The sequence below is a fragment of the Thunnus thynnus genome, chromosome 20, assembly GCF_963924715.1.
Source record: "Thunnus thynnus chromosome 20, fThuThy2.1, whole genome shotgun sequence".
NCBI classification, from domain to species: Eukaryota; Metazoa; Chordata; class Actinopteri; order Scombriformes; family Scombridae; genus Thunnus; species Thunnus thynnus.
The window spans coordinates 12186512-12206014 of NC_089536.1; the positions used below are offsets into that span (position 1 = coordinate 12186512).

Sequence of the window (19503 nt, forward strand, 5' to 3'; positions counted from 1 at the left end):
GTGCATGGGTGTTGGCTCTCGTTAGAAACTGAATGTCTCTTCCTGGGGTTTGTTCCATTTATTAACCAGTGTGAGTGATTCCAGCTTTTATAGTCACCTGCTGCAGATTTAAACCCCAAATCACATCATTCCCAATTTGCACTGGAAGTCCTGAAACGGACATCACGGCAGCAATAATTCTTTATGAAAACACATTGTTCATGTTAGCTTACAAACAGAACATTTTCCTGCAATTCATTCTGGAGGTTTTGTTGTCTATGAAAACATTATCAACCATTACAGTGAGCGTGAATTGCGGCACTGAAACACTGTTCTCACTGTAACCAGGAGAAATTCATCTGCATCTACCTTATTTTCCTGAGAGTAAATTGTTTCAGACGACCGCTTTAAAACTGTTCTCCTCAGGAGTCATTTCTAATTCTCACACTGAATTCTTGTTTAATTTTGAAAAATGAAGTCAAAAGATAATCATTCCTCTAATCATCCATGTTTAAAACTGGTTTGCTACTGGCAATAGTTAGAATTATTCCTTCGTTTTTCCCTCTTCTGTTTATTGGTTATTATTAAATGCTTGATGCACAAACAAGGGATCTTGTGAGAAAACAAGGCGTCTTTTGTCTTACCAACTGTTTTCGCATATTTTCCACGGGTGCTGCATATAATTAATATCTCAGCAGTGCCGGGGGTTGTCATTTTTCAAATGGTTTCCCTGGAAATGTTCTACACCTCTTAATGGCCCTGCTAATGCTGTAGCTGTCATGTCTTGGACAGCTGCACTTTTACAAGACAAACTCAGCTGTGCCACGGGCCTCTCTGTGGACTTACTCACTCAAAGGCTTAGAGGCTGGTGCTGCCAGCTGGTGATAGTACACATAACATTTGATTAATCTTCACCTTGTGCCCATGACTGGCGAGTCACCTTCCAATAGTGTCCCTTGTGAATCAAAATTTTTTTTTTGCTCTTTTCTGGCGGATGACAGATCGGCCAAACGGCCCCAAATACAAATGAAACCAGATGACCACTTATAGGTGGCTTCCAGTGTGTCAAGGTAGCGAGGTTTGAGGATTTAGATAAAGTAGTTTAGGTATTTAAAATGATAAAAGATGTTATTGTATTGAGAATAAAATGTGGATATATTGACATAACATTTGTGAATATGCAATTCAAACAAACACGTTATACTTTTAACGTTTAAGAGCTGTACAGGCTACCGAAAGCTCTTTGAAATGTCTCTTAAAGTAGTGGTTCCCAACCTGGAGGTCAGGACTCCCTAAGGGGTCACAAGATAAGTCTGAGGGGTCGCAAAATCATAAATAATAAAAATAAACCACCAAAAGCCATTACTACTGGACAATATTATGTTTACTGGAGGGGTTTACCTATTCAAACAAGATGACACATCACTCTTGGTTGAACTGCTCACAACATAGTCATATGCAACTAGTGACAAGGGAATCAGGGGTCACAAGCAAACGGTTTCTTAAAGGATTAGTTAAAATAAAGAGACATTTATGAATATAAATCATATCCTGTAGCTCGCTCATTGCTCAGAGGCTATGCACAGCCAAAGAAAGCATTGCCTAACACACATTTCACTCAGCAGAAAGCTTAAAATGCAACATTTTATGCATTTCAGTCAAAGACTCAAAACTGCTTTTGTTACTGAGAGCTGAGCAACGTATTCTAAGCCAACAAGAAACAGATCCAATAAATGTCAAAGCTCACAACAATAGTAAAACCAAAAAAAAATACATGCAGTAAAAGTACAAAAAACAATGATTCGAACATCGATTTATTACCATAATATCCTTTCAAACCCACTTACTTTCTACCTGTCCTCTTCGAATTAACATTAACTGATATATTTGTCCTTTTTGCATACAACCCTGACTGAAGACAGCTCAGCTCACATTCCTCCATCACAGAACTGTAAAACCAAAGATCACTGAAGTCAAGATATGCCAGTCGTGATAAGTAAATCACCATGATGTGTGATATAATCACTGGGGAAGCACAAGTACTGCTGTTTTCTTCGTTTTAGACACTATCTCTCTATTCCTTTCGTGAAAGCAGATATTGTTGACTGTGAGATGGTTATCATAATTCAAGAGAGTTCAGCTCGAGTTCAGGACAAACACTTCATACGCTTGTTACTTCCTAATAAGATGACACAGCACAGATAAAGCCACTGTTTGGACATGTGGATCATGCATACAGTGTGTATGGAGAGTGGTGGGGTGGTGGCAATAAAGGCTCCATTGTAACACCCAAGACTCGCTCTGGGTTAGAAAACCATGTAATAGTGTTTATCATAGGGCAAGGAGTGTGCGGTCACAGGACATTCGAGGCAACACGACAACAAGTTTGCAGAAAGGACAAGAACCTTGAAAACGTCCCCCTTGAGCTTTGAGCAGACGGTTACAAACTGCAAGCCGGAGTTGGTGTACGTCTCCATCTTTGTTTGAAGCACAGCATGATGGTGGCCCTTCAACCCCATTTTCCAGAAGCTTAGACCTGGTTGTTTGATGAGGGCTTATCCCTCAGCTGACATATTATCGTTGGACAGGCCTCTGGCTGCGCCAAAAGAACAAGCTACGCAAAGGATTAGCCTGCACACTCGTGCTAATGCAGTCAAACTGTCAGAGAGATCAAAGCCACTCACTCCAGATTAAGACCAATTAAAGTAGGTGGCCCTACACAAATTAATAGCTGGAGCACTCACCTGTTAAAAGGAGGAAAAACAGCGAGAGGCTTTGTTCTCTCAGTCGAAGTGAGAAAACGCCTATTTTTCCGTTGTCAGTCAGTTATGCGTTATGGAAAGCAGTCAGCAAACAAAATCATTTGTTCCGCAAGGTTATGTGAAACTGCACGTGTTTACACTGCACTTGCACCCAAATGAACTACGACTAGAAGTGAATCGTTATGTCCAAATGCTAACATGACAGTTATGATTGCTGCTTTTACAAGAGCAATTTAAAATAACTGACACTTCACTTTAAGGCCACCTTCCAACTATTAGACTTTGATTTGGCTTTTACAGCGCTGTATATTCTGTTACATAGCGCACTGTAGAGTTTAGAGCAGCTGCCAAATCCTATCCAAATCTAGGCTGCAATGAGGACATCTTATTTCCTGCTTAAAGGGTTGGTTCACCCAAATCACAAAATAACAGATTTTGTCACTTACATCCAGTGGTATCAGTCTCTGAGATTTCTCCCTCCACCACACTACAATGGAAGTGAATGAAAATTGTGGTTTGTGGTCTAAAAATTTAAATTTGGAAAACTCAATAGCAACATCACTTTCCAGAAGCAATGTCTTGGTTACTTTGGGTAATCCACAGACTTCACTGAAAACAAGATCATTGGAACTGCTTTCTACTAAAGAAATAGTCCCTCCTGTATGAAAACTGTCCAAGATGACTTCAAAGATCCAAATAATCGCACTCAAAACCTGAGAGCACTGGGAAGGTACAGTCACAAAGAGCTGACTGAGGCTGCTGTTGAGCTGAAGGGGTTAACAGTCTCAGTTATTACAATAATGCGAACATCTCAGACTGAGGCATCTGAACCACAGCTGGTCAGATAGGCTGCGGGTCATTTGAGGGCCAACGGAGGCTCTGCTGATCAAGGCCTCTGCTCTTGACAGGGGGATGAATGATGACTGCAGAGTAAATGCCAAAACTATAAATTTCATCCCACACTGACCCAAAGCCCCTCTAAAGTTTATTTACATTTTCACATAGCATCTACCCTCCAACGTCAATGTCAAAGGCTCTCAAGGTAGGATGAATTAGTGATTGCAGCGCGTGCGCTCTAAAACACACATTGCCAGGAAAGTACATTTCGCTCCAACATGTCTGTTGTGTGCACGGCTGAGGAGCACACTGAAAGGATCTTTCATTAACTTGTCTTTTCTTGTTACGCGCTCTGAATCTTGCTTTCCACTTGATCCAGAAGAGCTGAGTAGAAACGGGTGCAGTGTCAAAACTTCTCTTTAAATACAGCGTTGTCCCGTCAATTACAAAAGCTAATGAGCAAATTTTGGTTTAAATTTTTTTTTCTTTTTTAAATCTGAGGCCAGACACATTTTTATATGTGGAAAATAAATAAATAACCTCAGCACCCCGTGGTTAACTTTCCAATGGGCTTTGCAGAGAGCTCTGTTTGATGTGGATGCCTAGAGTCAACTGTGTTTGGACAGTCATGGGGTGGAGCTGCCAGGCTTTTAACTGCTCCAGAGAACACAACCCACCACAGAGCAGCACATAGGAGTCCCTCTGTCCTGAGGCTGGACAGTAACTATCAACTGAGAGAATGAGAAAGGGAACCACAGAGGGATTTATTCCTGCACAGGCCTGGAGGCTAACATAGCAGAGCTGCTAAAACAGTGAAACTGCCCTGAAGACGTTTGTGGCGTGATTCTCAAAAAGCAATTCATTAGGTCTTCTCTGCAAAGCTGCTAGATATGAATATTACATCTTTTATTCAAAACGTTTCATTTCCCAACACTTGTCAACTGCAGGTGAAGTGATGCGGCTAACAAAAGCAGATGTTGTGAACTAAGAAATGATTTTAACTCAGATCTGTCAAAGCAGGGAAATATATACTAAGATATATATTCCGAGGGGGTGGAAAGAAGTCATTGCTCCTGTTTTGTGGTGTGGGAGGCATGCGATGCCTAATTTGAGAGAACGAACGTGCTTAAGTTATTACTGCAGGAAGTCAATCTGTCAAAGGCGGGCTGTTTTGGCATGTTGCATACCGCTGCTGAGATCATAGAGTCAGATTCTGCTTGCAATTACTGCTGAAGGACCTTGGATGCAGGCAGGAGGCCATTAATCCTGCTTCTGGCCCTGGACGCTTTGACATGTCAAAATTCCCACTATCCTCCGTGCCACAGCTCTGGGAAAAATGCACCACAGCAGCCAAACCGCACCAGTGGAGTAATTGATGCCATCATTAATGTAATTAGGTTCACTTAAGTCAGCAGTACTTCATGACTTACTTTGTACTGTAATGTATGGGAAGTTACAGGGGAGAGGAGATCACTAAGATGTACTTTATTAACAGTAAGTTACTGCAGCTAAGGATGAAGCAGCAGACCAAGAGTGGATGAAGTTTTAAGATCCTCTACTTAAAGTAGTTTTGACCCTAATTTCTTGCATTTATAATATTGAATTCACCAATGGAATTGTTGAGATCTAGGAACATGGCAACATCGGTAATGCCGGGATCAGACAACAGGAATTCAGCCCGACTTAGAAACGACTTTGTTGTCGTCAATAAATTTCCAGCATTGGGCCGAACGGGCCTTGAAGTGTGACATAATTGAAAAACAGAGATGTGCATTTCAAAATTTTTTGTATTTTCCTGCCTAGTTTGACATTTCTAACCAATAGGATGACAGAGTGCTCTCTGGCGCACATACGTCAACACCGACACAGAAAGTCAAAGCTGTTCTCAGCAGCTGTAAGGCCGAGCTGAGCCGCACTTACAGCGGGGAGAGCAGCGGCTCATCTCCGCCTCCTCCACAGGCTGATTCAGGCAGGAAAACCTGCCGTCAGTCACCAGTGACCGTTTTCTTGATTTCAGTTAACGGTCACTGATGACTGACAGCAGGTTTTCCTGAATCAGCCTTGGCTGCACAGCTGCAGAGAACAGCTTTGAACAGCTTTTTTATGTCTGTGTTTACATAGGTGCTCCAGAGAGCACTTCAGTTTTAATGATTGTGAAACCACCTGATATTAAAACATATCTGTGTATCTTCATTTACCAGAGTATACAATTCCCAAAACTCCCAATAATTTTTTACTTACAGCGAATCTGGAGGCTTTAAGTAATGTTCTTGACATGTTAACATATTTGTTATCTCAAGTTCTCTTTGAAGGATAGACAGCCTATACTGTTCTCTTTGTAACACACAGAACAAGTCTACAGTCATTTTTTTCTTTCTTTTCTTTTTCTTTTTGGGACACAAGACCACCAACATCACATATAGAGCTTCTGTAGCCATGACCGACAAGTTCTTAACCCTCCTCCCCGATGACCTATGAACTTGCGCAAGGTCGTCAACAATGATTGGTCGGGGTCATACTCGTAGTGTTGCCAGTCTCCCGACCAAGACACGGCAAGAATTTATGGCACTATGATTGCTTAATCTGACATGTTGAAAGACATCATGAAAGACAAAAATATCACGTAGTCTGATCCCAACATGAAACAAAGTCCAACAGAACAAGAAATTTGAGCAGTTAGATATTCTTAAGGATTGTTAGCAACACCTGAAATAACAATAATCCCTCATTGCACCGGAAAACTATGCACACAATGCTATAGTACAGTAGTTTAGAACCAGGAAGTAGGCCTGTACAATGTGATGGATGTTTACCAGACAGTTTGGTAAAAACTGGCCTTCATTTTCTCTTCCACATATGTTCTGGTGAGTAGGATGTTAATATTAGCATTTGGAAAAAAGGAAATACAATGCATCTTTACACCAATGTAAAAATGCTCTATTGCAAGTAAACATTCTGCATTCAAATATCACTTAAGAAGTATTAACAGTTAAATGTACAAGTATGAAAAAACTACTATACATAATGGTCTCATAATTCATAATGATAAACTATAGTTGGATTAACATGTAAGCAGCATTTTTAACTGCTTTATATACTGCTGGGTTGGTTGATTTAAAACATGCATAAAGAAATTTGTACAATGTAGCTTGAAACATCACTTGTGGATGTCCCATTAAACTGCATTTAAAGAAAAAGGGAGCTACAGTGTGTGCAGATATTCTTCTTTCTTTTATACAATCTTTCTTTGGTCTAGCACCTGTTTTAAAGTTTTTTTGGATATGCGCATCTACCACACACTTTTAAAATGATGCATCAGATTTTAGAAAATGATCTATGATGTCTATAAAAGGCACTACTAACGATATAAATGTTGGAGGGTCAAAAGTACAAAAAGAAATGTAGTGTGGTAGATGTATAAAGTAACATAAAACGGAAATAATCAAATACTGTACTAGTACCTCAAAACAGTACTTAAGTACAGCAGTTGAGTTAATATACTTACTTTTCGCCACCGCAGCAGTGAGTGTATAGGACTGCTCAGTGTATTCAGTGTCATTCCAGTTGACCTCCATATGTGCAACAACAATAGAGTCCCTTACAAACCACTATTCACTCTTTGTTCCTGTCCCAAAACCGTCTTGTTTACCATATAAAGAATGTGGTTTCATCTGAGTGAGAGCAATGCAGACAAGCTGAAAAAAAAGGGCTTCAAAGGAAGAGATTCATCACCATGTGTCGCCCCTCCCACCCACGCTACACCTACACATCGCTGTGATCAGGTCATTTAGCTGTTTAATGTGGTATGACATTTTATCCCCACCTTAAGCATCTTAAAGCAGTGTGTTATGAACAGTGTAATTTGAGTGTCAGCAAAAGCCTTAAGAGTTTCTTTAACCCCCATGTTTAGTCTCAGGAAAAAGGAAGTAAATGTTTCACACACAGGAAAATGTTGACATTAAAATTAAAGTTAATTTCACAAAAACAGAAACACTGGGAATTCACATTGACGAAAGAAAGCAGCATCTTGGCGAATGACACAAATGAACCTGTATAAAATGCTGGCAAGTCTGAATCCACTTGACATTCCATGGACTGTGGCACTAAGCATTTTGTCACGCATCCAAATATCTGCATAGAGGCTCATGTTATACCCGAGCATCTGTGTCCGATCTGAATAACTAGCATGACTCCCGTGCAGATGGTCACAGGATGTGACCACCTCGTATCGCCTGTTCCCATCCATCTACCAGTAAATAGCTCCTTTGACACCCTGTGCCCGCTTTTTGTCCAAGGCGCCTCACATGATTGCCGCCATTTTGAAAATAACACAAAGAAGAAGAAGAGATGAGCAGAAACATTTTTTTTTTCCAAAGTTGCAAAACATCACACCACACACACGGTACATCCCACAAGAACTTTTGACCCGTTTGTGGCAGACCGTGAGTCATGAGTTAGTCCTCTTGATATCACTCCTTTGAAATCTTAATGTCCAACTGCCCTTCTTCATGGCCCCTGCTACAGCTAAATCAGATTTATAACTACTGTCAAAGGCAGGGATGACAGATAAATTAATCTTCTCTTCACGAGTTTACATCTCGGGCATCTGGACTGCTGATCTTGCCCTAACAAGCGCAGAGGTCTCGGCGAGCTGTCTTTTAATGTTGATGTGTTCGTGGCTGGAGATAAATGGCTCTGTCATATGAATCTATTTATACAGTAGTTATATGGCAGTGCCACCAGATCCAGGACATTGCACTTCCACGAGACGAGCACCAGCATCTGTTAGAGGAAGTCAGCAGATGACACTTCTTTGTATTTGGAGCACTGTTAAATGCAATGTATGTCAGTTACTGTGTGGTAAAAAAAAAATACTGTATATATTTTCTTTCCTTCAACAAACAGTTTACGTACTATAAAGCACTCCGAATGCACAATTCTCTCTTTTACTAAAGTAAATCTTTAGATTTAAAAAAAAAAATCTGCATCCGCATACAGAACTGCATCAATAGACACATTGATAGAAATTCATGCCAATTGGTTGATGACGGCCATGATTTTTACAGACTGTACATTCTGTCTGGGAATGTAAGGACTTTGTAAAAGGTTAACGTGTAAAACTTAATCTGATTTAGACCCATGACCACATTTAAATATAGACATTTAGGTTTACCATCTTGCTGTAGCAACATGCGACTGCAATTGTATATTGTGCAGATTGCATTAATTCATTATGCCAATCGATGTTAAATGGGCCACAAATACACGATATTGGCAACCAAGGCATGTAAAAAAAGTACCATATTTAGTTGAAATTTGTGGGATGTATGGGTGAAAAAGGAGTTCTGAAAAATCATGACAGAAAAAAGGCAAAAAATTCTGTCATGGTGGAAATTGGCAGCTCCTTTGCTCATAAATTTACTTTGAATCAAAGAATTGAAAATTATTTTATACTGCACTTAAAAGATACATCTATATCTATGCTGTTGTCATCAAATCCCATGATAAGACCACAACCAACAATGTGTTAGTCTGTCTCTCAACACTTTATGACTTCCCCAGCTTGTCTGTGGTATCCAGCCTCAAGCCTTCGGGTTTATTTTACATATGGCTCAGTAATTTCCCAAACAGCTGGGCACTGTGGGTTTTAGTAAACTTTACTCAAGCAGGTGTAAATTGCGCATTTGTTGGCAGATTAATGCACATTTGGTGCCCTGGTGAGTATTTACAGCAGCAGGACGGTGTATGTGGAATTGACTCAACATAAACTACATTGCCCGTGTTCATCGTAATGAAGGAACATGTGACCCACAACAGTGTGGCTCACAGATTTGTTTTTTGAGGTCTATGGCACAGAAGAAGAAGATATATTAGACTTTGGTTACAAAGAGAGTGCATGTTAAAAGGATTAACTCATTGTTGATTTTGGTCTTTTTAATGGAATTTTTTGACAACAAGAAAAATATAGAATATCCACACTTAAGGTTACATAAGTACTTTATAAACGGTCACATAGTAAATCTGTTTGATACAGATCCGTGCCCAAAACTAGTCACTTCTTCTTTGACCCATGGCCTAACCTAACACCAAATTTCACAAATCTCGGTTGACTGGTTATTAAGATACTGCTGGATATCTACCGAGATGTCAAAACACACATATACACATTAAACACTTGCGTATTGGGAGATGAACATGTCACTATCAAACAATTTTGTAGATAATGGCAGAGTAGAGTTATTTCAAAAAACAGCTGAAAGACAGGACCACCAGCACTGCAGAACTCAAGCTTGTCATTGTCGGCCCACCCTCCTCAGTACCTACCACACCTCCTCACCCCATCACATGAATCACAGCCACCACCCTCCACTGCCTCTGCAACAAAAGATGCTTTGAGGTCATGCTCTTCTTCTTTGTGCCCACCACAGCGCGTGAACAGAGAGAGAACAGAACCACTCGGGACAAGGACAACTTAAAGAGGAGCTTATAATGAAAATATGTCCATCACGAGAGAAAACACATGCCGTTACTGAAGAGCCGATGTGGTGATGTTTAAATAAATTAGCTTTTTAAAAGGTGTAACGTTGTGAGTAATTCTTCCCAGTCTTGACTTTGACTCTCCTCATCAAACTGGGTAACGGTCTTCATTGATGATAATATGCCTGAGCTTTAAGCTGCACCTCCTTTTATATTCATCGCCCCAAGAATCCTCTGTGGGGGTTTAAAACTTCAAACAGTACCTCATGAAAAAGTCAGGAGGTGTCAGACATGTGTTCCCCCTCCGCTCCCCCAACCCCGCTGGCTTCCCAACACCAAAGGCCAGAATTGATTTTGAGTGAAGCAGGACCAGCTCCACCCCCGTCAGGGATCACCTGCCTAACCCCTGCCTGTGGCTCTGATGCAGCACTAACAATTAAGAAAAGACAGCGAAATATTGACGAGGTATCTGTGGTTTTCAGAGTAAATTTTGTTAATTACGTATCGTGTGCAGCAACTGCACAGCGTGTTTTGTTCAATGTGATTTCCTGTAAGAACATCTGAAGGAAGTTAAATTGTCACGGTTACATTTTTTGCTCTAATTCAACATGGATGATCCTTGTGTATGAGCTCATAAAGTGAGGTTTATGGAAGATTGAGGACAGATTATCTGAGGTAAGAGCACTGTCCTGCAACTGAGCAGGCTTTAAAGTTAGCCCAGCTGTACATAACAAAATGCGGTATGAAAGGTCATACAAGAGCCAACAGAGATAAAAGTCTGAGGTGGCTTTCTTGTCTAGTGATCCATTTACGATCCCCTTTAAATTAAACATTCCTTCCTGTTTGTCTGCATGTGCTCATCCTGGCAGGTAACGGCAACAAAGTGCAGGTAAATTTCAGATTTTCATCTCTGATCTTTGTGTTTTTGATTTTTGGAAATGCCCCTCATTTATTTGAACTAATCATCTGAGTCTAGTTGATTAGATTTTTTTTTTATCTGATTAATCAAAGGTTGATCCACATTTACAAATCCAAATTCTCTACATCTGCATTCACGAGAGAATGTAAAGAGAAAAAAAATGGAAGAATTTCCATTATTTCTTTCCATCTCATTTTAAAGGATAATAACAGCTTATTACAGCTGTGTTACAACCTGGTTTGGCCATTGTTTCCTTCTGTTATGACAGTATTCTACTGGGAACATTACAGTGATGTCCAATGGGTCAAGAAAGCGGTCAGACATTTCAAAAAAGGTTGTAAACATGCCGATAGTTTAGATGGATTAACTAAACCACTTTATTTGAAGGAAAAACACGTATACTGTATGTAAAGATGGACATGGCGAGGTGTGGCGTTGGCCACTGGTTTGCATTAGAGCCAGTTTGAGTTGCAGCTTACAGTCGGCCCCATCTTTTCCATTTGGAGCCAGGACCTTCCAAATAAAGGAGTGTGGGGTTTTGCTTTTCACGCTCTGGAAACGCCGCACTACCTCAGACCAAAGTGACCGCTGGCTTACTGGGAACACCAAGCGGTGCATACTGGGGCTAAGGTTAGCTACTTTAGCTAAATTGTGCTAACAGGGCAGGTACTGTAATCAAGTAACATTAAACTTAGTGAAATATTGAGACTATAGTCTGACTCAGTGCAAAGCCTGGTGGTGGAGACAGCAGCAGGTGAGTGAACTGTCAATCACAGCTGTCAATCAACGCCCACACGGCAGACATCAAAGCTACTTTAAGTCTTCCAATCTTATTAATGGAGCAATCATTTCCGAAATGACCACCAGCACACTTATTAGAGGGACTAAATTTAGCGATTGAGAGTTTGATTTCATTTATCAGGAGAAGCAGACAGGAGTACTAAGAAATGGACTGCTGTGGACGGGGCCAGAATCTAAAGGTATTTTAGCCACCTAAATAAAGGCCCACCTAAAAAAAATCAATATCAGTTTAAGTGTATGTTATGTTTAGAATATTTTCAATGCTTTACCCTGCCGTCAGACAGCCCTTTCCTTTGGTACTACATTTTCTCAACAATAGAAATTTAGTATTCCTACGTATGCTGCATACTGTATTATAACATAGATCAGCTGTTTGGGTCAGAAAGTGCTGCTGTGGCGCGGCATGTGTAGGAATACGGAAGACCTACGGTTAAGAAAATGTAGTGCCAAAGGAAAGAGCTGGCTGACAATAAGGTAAAGCAGTGAAAATATTCTAAATATAGCATACACTGAACTGATATTGATTTTTTTTTAGGTCAGCCTTTATTTAGGTGGCTAAAATACATTTTTTGCTGCTGGCCCTGTCCACAGCAGTACATTGCTTAGTTTCCGTGCTGGTACTCCTGTCTGCTTCTTCAAACTGGGAGCGTGCCGACCCAAATCTACCGCAGGTAATACACTGACTATGGATAAGTACCTCACACAACCCCACTTCAACAAAATCTGAACTATCCCTTTAAGGTACTTCCACACTGGCTTCAGCTTCAAGCCATGATAGTTGCTGTTTGGGAAAAAAACACAGTGGTTTGCCAGGTATAACTGATGTCAGCACCAGTAAACCCCATGTGTGAGTGACACCCAACCCATAAACACGATACAAAATCAAAGCTAAATATAAAATCCTAATGACAAACTAATATTTAATTATGTGTTTAAGTGCGAGGACCTCAGTTTATGTACTATGATAAAGCAGCCATAAAAACAGTTTAATGCAGCTGATTCCATTAAGTGCTAATACCTATTAATGGATTTGACAGACTTTCGTTTTTCCTAGTACCCACTGTGAGCATGTGTCATTTCCATCACTCAGCAAACAGTGTTATATTTGTCCACAGTAAATGACCTATTGAAGCTGCACATGAAGGGCAGCATATGAAAAGACAGAAACAGACTGGAAAACAAGCAGCCTTGAATGTGTTTTGGAACAGAGGTTTTAGGAGCCTGGCGTCTATGTGTGTGACACGACTTCCTTATTTTTAACAGTGGGCACTTCAACCACTGGCTTGATGTCAACCTCCCGTTCTAATGGACAGCTACAAAGCTGACAGGCTGTAGATCAGGGGGACTATAGAAAGCCATTAGTCCAGGGATACACAATAAAAAGCGGTAATGGTCTCATAAAGCCTGCAACACCACAGCAGACATTCTGATTCTGTCTATTAAAGGCTGCATGGAGCCTCGGATGAGTGAAAATAAGGAAGCCATTTTTCTTGTGTGCATTGTTGCCTGGGGTCTCGTGCTTCTGATCAATGTACAGTAAGATGCACTGTGCTGAGAGCTATTTATTTACACTGTACTCCAGCTGAGTGAATATTAGAGGAGAATGTTGGGATTATGAAGTGGTTCTATTGAGCTATATGTTATAGACGGCTCATTGATTTACAGCGGGCGGCTTATAAATGCCAGATGTGCTTGGAGTGCTGGTTATAAAATCAAGAACAGTTTACATTAGTTGTTATGGTGAGTGCAATCTGGGCCTTCGAGCCATGTTAAAGTCACATTACACACAAATATATTCTCTTACCTCTTGTATCTAGCCACTCAATGTTAATAAACACATTACTAAAAACAGAAACACGAGTGTCCTGAATAAACGAATGATCTTATAGGTTTATGTTATGACCACTGGTTTTATTTATTTGAACTTACACAATAAGAAATCATGTTTTTTGTCAGTTTGGCATGGCAGATAGCTCTAAATACTACAATACACATGAGCTTCGGCAGCTGTTGCTATGGAGAAGAAGCCCGTCAGAGGCGTGAATCAGAGCAGTAACATATTCAAAATGCTTTGTCATTGCAGTTGTAAACAAAACATGGCGCCATAGTTACTGAATTCATCCAAAGCTGACACAGTATTAGTTTTCTCAACAGTGTAATCTTTAGCTTCCACCCGCTGTTAGCAGCACATGAAACAGAGTTTTAAGATCAGTGATTGGATGTTTTTTTGCCGAAAGGCACCCTGGGAGTCATAGTTAACTTCTTCCACAACATTTTTATGTCCACAGGTTTTTAAATTCGACTTTTTATCTAGAACCAGATATTCTTCTAATGCAATCTTTTGTGCTGGTGATTCACCCAGGAGATTCATGTCCATACAAACTTTTACTTTCAGAACCAGCTAAGCCGGAAATAGCTCTTCCTTTGGAGTTCTGTGAATATAGATACTTGGAGCACCTCCACTGTGTTAGGTATGGAGGCAAATGTGTATCTTTAAGCCTGAGCAAATAAAACCAAAATTATCTGCATAACTAGAGGAATGTTACAAAATATGTTCTTGTATAATTTGGGTGAACCAAACCTTTAATTATATATACCTTTACCCAATATTATGTTGCAGAGTCTTCCAAGGAAATTGATGAATGGATAATATGTTGAATTAATGTGGCACATGTGGGGCTACAGATGTTAAATGTTTGGCATTTCACGGCTGGAAACTCATGATAGCTTTCTGTGTAATACATCTAATTTACCAGAAAGAATCTTCTTGAAACCATGCCAACTTATTTCAGCTATTCAAAAACCGAACAGTTTCCACCTAAAATTTCACCAAATCAACCTAAATGTCTCCGCTCAAAAGATAAGAAAGTCTCCTGAGTGACATTTCAACAGGCTGTTCCTAACTTACAGCGAGATTCAACTCGCCTGAAGACAATGACAAGCTCCTCTCTGTCTAATGTCACTTCCCATTTCCAGGCCGACTGCTATCTGCTACTGGCTTCTGCCAATAATAGCTCATCAAAACAACACAACCCTTCTTGGCACCAAAATAAAGGCAGCGGTCCACGTCTGTGCCACTCAGTTGTCAATTAAGAGTCCTCTTCACACTGACACTTGTGACTTAAAAGAAACAGTCGAGAATGTGATGAATTTGAGCCGACAGATGAGAAGGCAGTACGCTGCGTTGCAGTACCATAATGCGCTTGAGATATGGATAACAACTGACACCACTGGCAGGTCTTATGAAGTTTGATTTCATTTGTCAGGCCTCTTCTACTTTGTCTTTTAGCTCACTCGCTCCCTCTCTCCTCAATCATCGTGGTAATAGCTCATTCTGATAGCCTGAAGACACTCATGCTCACTTCCATTTAAAATGCAAAGCCACAAATATAGTAGGTGCTGCTATGGGCAACACATCAACATGACATCATGTGTTGTGTCTCATGTTTTATTGCAAATGTATATGTAATTGTATAAAAAGAAGCTAAATGGATGTCCACGGGGTCCTCTGATCTTTGAAATTCACAACATGGAAATACGTATAGATGAATGCTTATCAAATAAACCCCAAACGACAGAGAAATAACAATCAACCTCAGTATTTGATCACTAAGTAGACAAATGGAGCAGTAAGTGTCCAAGCCTGTCTCTGCGAATACCTTGCATGCTTGTCTCCAGCCGACCACATGACGCTAATTCCTGACTGAAGCGCTCCTCCTGCGTATCCCTAATCCTGCCTGTGAAATGTGACAAGATCATTCTTTAGGCCTACTTTAGTCTGAATAATCTGCCCATCACAGACATTCATCCCAACCTGCACAGTGCTTCCAGTGTCATAACACGCTACCTGTACATTTTCACCCCGGCTTAGGCTCCATAAATTAAATCTAGACAAGTAAATGTGAGGGATCAGCATATAGAGCTGCATGTGTGCAGATGTGGAGAATGTTGATTCTACACGGACCGCTTCACAAACAAATGTACCTTGTGTGGCATCTTTCTGCCTCATTTGAGATTCAATACTTACATATAAATCAAGTAATTATCATTGGCTAAAATGGCTGAAATCATTAGTCTACTAATCGATTAGTGGAGCGACAGGAAATGTGTTATGATAATCATTTATCAAGCAAAAAATGCCAAACTTTCTCTGTTTCCAGCTTCTCTAAATGTGAAGATTTGCTGCTTTTATATAAAAAAATAAATTTTGGTGTTGGTCAGACAAAACACATTGGCCTCTAGAAAATGGTGATTAGCATTTTACATCAATTTCTGTCACGACTGATCAATTAATTGAAAATACAAGCAACAAATTTATCGATATTGAAAATAATCATTAGATGGGGCCCTAATTGTGATCAAAATGAGCTAAATTAAGCCACAGGCTGTACTTAAATGTCATCAAATGTGGAAATGATGGCAGTGTCTCTTTTCCTAAAGCCACCAGACGAGTAGATACAGTACAGTAGGTCTTACAGGAGCTTCATGAAGTTTCCACAAAGTTCTAAGCCAGTAATGTGGCAGCTGTCAGGTTGAATTGAGCCATTAGTTCCAGTGCTAACAGGGAGGGTAGGTGAAGTTAACTCCTCTCTACAGCATGACTACAACCCGTCAGGATCCTCACCTACCTGATGGCAAGTGGACGACAGCATATAATCTCCATAGGCTTTACTTGCTACTCCTGACCAACTTTAACTAATTGAGGAGACAAAGTGAAAAAGACCCTTCACCGCCGTGATCTTGGCTGCACCTCAACTTTTCTAACTCTCTCTGTCATGCTGCGCTTCCATCGTCTGACTTCCGGCGAGATAGTGTAAGTTCTTCGTGTCAGCTCCGAGTTGAGCTCTTGCAAATGATGTCAGTGCTACAGTATTTGACACAGACGGGGGGAAAAAAGATCTTGGGTGTAGTCAAGGGGAATGGGTATGACTTCTAAGTATCTGAAATGTCCTGTCTTAAACACATAATATCCGTAATACTTTCTGACACTTTCTCCTATAACCTCTTATTCTCTGCCAGCTTCTGTGGGGCCTTTTTTCCCTCTCTGGGCGCAGAAGAAAAGCAGTCTATTTTCTTGTCATATTTGGTTGAAAGGCGACTCTCAACTTGGAGTCTAATTTCCTGCACTTTAAAGACAGTCCACATGCAAGGTGCATTACCATACTATCAAGGTGATGGGAGCAATTTCAAGCTGTCAGTCAGTCATGGAAATATCAGAGACTTGATGTCTGCTGCAACCTGTCAAAAGGCTCCTGTGAAGTGTTAGAGAGCGTAATTTGAGTCTTATTCACTCAACACCATTTACTTGTCAGCGTAGCTCTGTTTTACTCTGGATGGTAGTTCATAATGAGATGGGGATATAATATAGCCATCTATATAACTACTTAAATGAAGAGGTCAAACTGTGGCAGGTTTTTAAAAAAAAAAAAATATGGTGGGGGGGGGAAAAGAAGAACATGTACAGATACAGTCATATCATAAATAGAGCTGTTATGTTATAAATGCCTTGCCCAAGTATAAAACTGCTGCATCTCATATGATCACACAGTTCTTGCTTCACAGACAGCAGTTAGTTAAGGCTGTTAATTTCCCGATAGACGCACCACTCTGGGTGACACACTGGGGCTGTACTTAACCATTATTAATGTGACAGGCCTCAGTGCAAAGCAAATCAATTAAACAGGAGCAATCACCATAGTCTGGATAACGGCCTTTTAAGACTGTTTTCATGTGACAAGGAGGTCCTCGATCCAGGCCTCTGCGCCAGGACCTGACAGGTCAAGAAAGCGGCATGAAACAATAGCACCTTCTAACCATCATCTCCCCTTTTTACCTGTCAGTTCCAGTCGGCCTGTCTAGCTGCCGACGTGGCAAGCCGTGCGCCGGCTGCCACAAGGTGAATTTTCATGTCATGTCGAGGGAATTTCTTATTCCATTTGCTTAGCATTACAATGCTGCATTTATCGACCATATCCTTTTTTGAAAGCTATATGTCAAGGGCTTTTGCACCTAAGTTTTTCCTTTTTTTTTTTCTTCTAACAGTTTCTGTTACAGGTCCTTTGGGATGTTTTAATGTACATGTGCAAGTCAAAAGAGCAGAATATTCAGACTGGAGCACAGACTTACCTCCATGCTGCTGTTCCACTACTGCCTGCAAAGTGTCTGGAAAAGATAAGCAGATGTCACAAAAATGTCACTTTTACACTTCATCATTAGGTCAGATATCATATATTGGAACAAATACAAACATAGAGTTCCAAATTTGATGGTTCTTTAAAGTGATGTGAACTACACTATGATATGCATTTGTTTAATCAGCCCTATAGTAACCATCCTACTTGCGGGGCTGAATTATACAATACACATTATACAATTATGCATTATACAATACAGTCACAATAGCAGCTCCTGCCACTGTGACTTTAATTGCCATTATTTTTAAATCAGCTCCACTGATAAATTGTCTCCAGCACACATATAAGGTGTTGTTTCCACACATGAGCACTACTACTGTGCATTAAATCAAGACTAAGAGTGATCCTGAGCCACTTAAGCAGTAGAGGCAGGTGGAGGATAATCACCCCACAAAATTAGCTCATTAAAATTTTATATGAACCTCGGTAAATTCAAAGAAACTCCATAATAGGTAAACATAACCTTCTGAAAAATATGTCCTTACAAAAACTCAATAATATTCTGAAAACTATTTATTGTCTTTTTTTAATCAACCTGCATGGTTTTCATTATTTGCCCAGAGTTTTATGTATTGTCTTGTTTTGTTTTTTTTGTCAAGGACAAGGAGAGTGATAAGGTGATGAAAAAATAAAATAAAATAAACTTTTTAATATCATTATTGAAGATGAGTCTTATAAACACATTTACACGTTTTTATTTTTTTTCTGAATAAAAAATATCATACCTGATGGATGGAATGGATGGAAGGTTTTATTTTGCATCTTGGAGAGAAAGTGGCCAGAGATTTTACTAAATCAACAAAGTTTGCATGTTGCACTCTGCTTACACCTCCTCCTCATTTGCAAAAGTGAGTTTAGAGCTCTGTGGAACTGTATAATCATCGACTTGAAATACCTAACCCTGCTTGTAAACGCTTGTATCTGCACGGACTCTGAGTGATTCATAAACGTGTCCCTGTGTGAAATACTAGCAGGAGATTTCAAGCTTTCTGTTTAAAAGTAATGAATAACGGCGACGAAAAAATGTGCAGCCATTTAAGGATAAAGCCGAGAATTTGGTGTCTGCTGCGGCGAGCCATCCATCACGTCCACAATAAAGGAGTTTTTGCCTGACGGTCGAAATTTATGGTCGCCCTTCTCTGCCCTAATAACTCAAAGCGCTGTGTCAGAGCCTGACAGCCGTTGCCGAAAACAGCACCCCTGTTATCAATCAAAAAACACTTGCATATGTTTAACTTTCGCCTGATCAGCAAGACATTTATAGGCTATTGAGTAATAAGATAAGTGGGTCTATTTCAATGAGAAGAAATGTGGAAGCTTTAATGATTAATGGCAGCCACAAGAGGGGTTTTTAAAGCGCTCTTGGAATAAAAAAGAAGGAATTTTTGGCTTGAATGTGGCGGAATATTTTTAATTTCAGAGACAAAAACACTTGAGAAATCACATGCTATTAGATGTCTGTAGCAGAATTCAAGCTCTGTAAAAAAAATGCCTTCGAGCTTGTCTTCAATTAAACAGTCTTGAATTATAAGAC

At 40.1% G+C, this 19503-nt stretch overlaps 1 long non-coding RNA gene across 5 annotated transcripts in view; it reads right to left on the reverse strand.

Moving 5' to 3' along the window:
• The window catches only part of LOC137172565 (uncharacterized), a 225102-nt gene that overhangs the window by 168675 nt on the left and 36924 nt on the right, over window positions 1-19503 (reverse strand). For all 5 annotated transcript variants that reach the window (XR_010925007.1, XR_010925006.1, XR_010925009.1 and 2 more), the window contains exon 3: window positions 17902-17937. This is a non-coding gene — a long non-coding RNA (uncharacterized lncRNA). The remainder of the gene's footprint in view (window positions 1-17901; window positions 17938-19503) is intronic.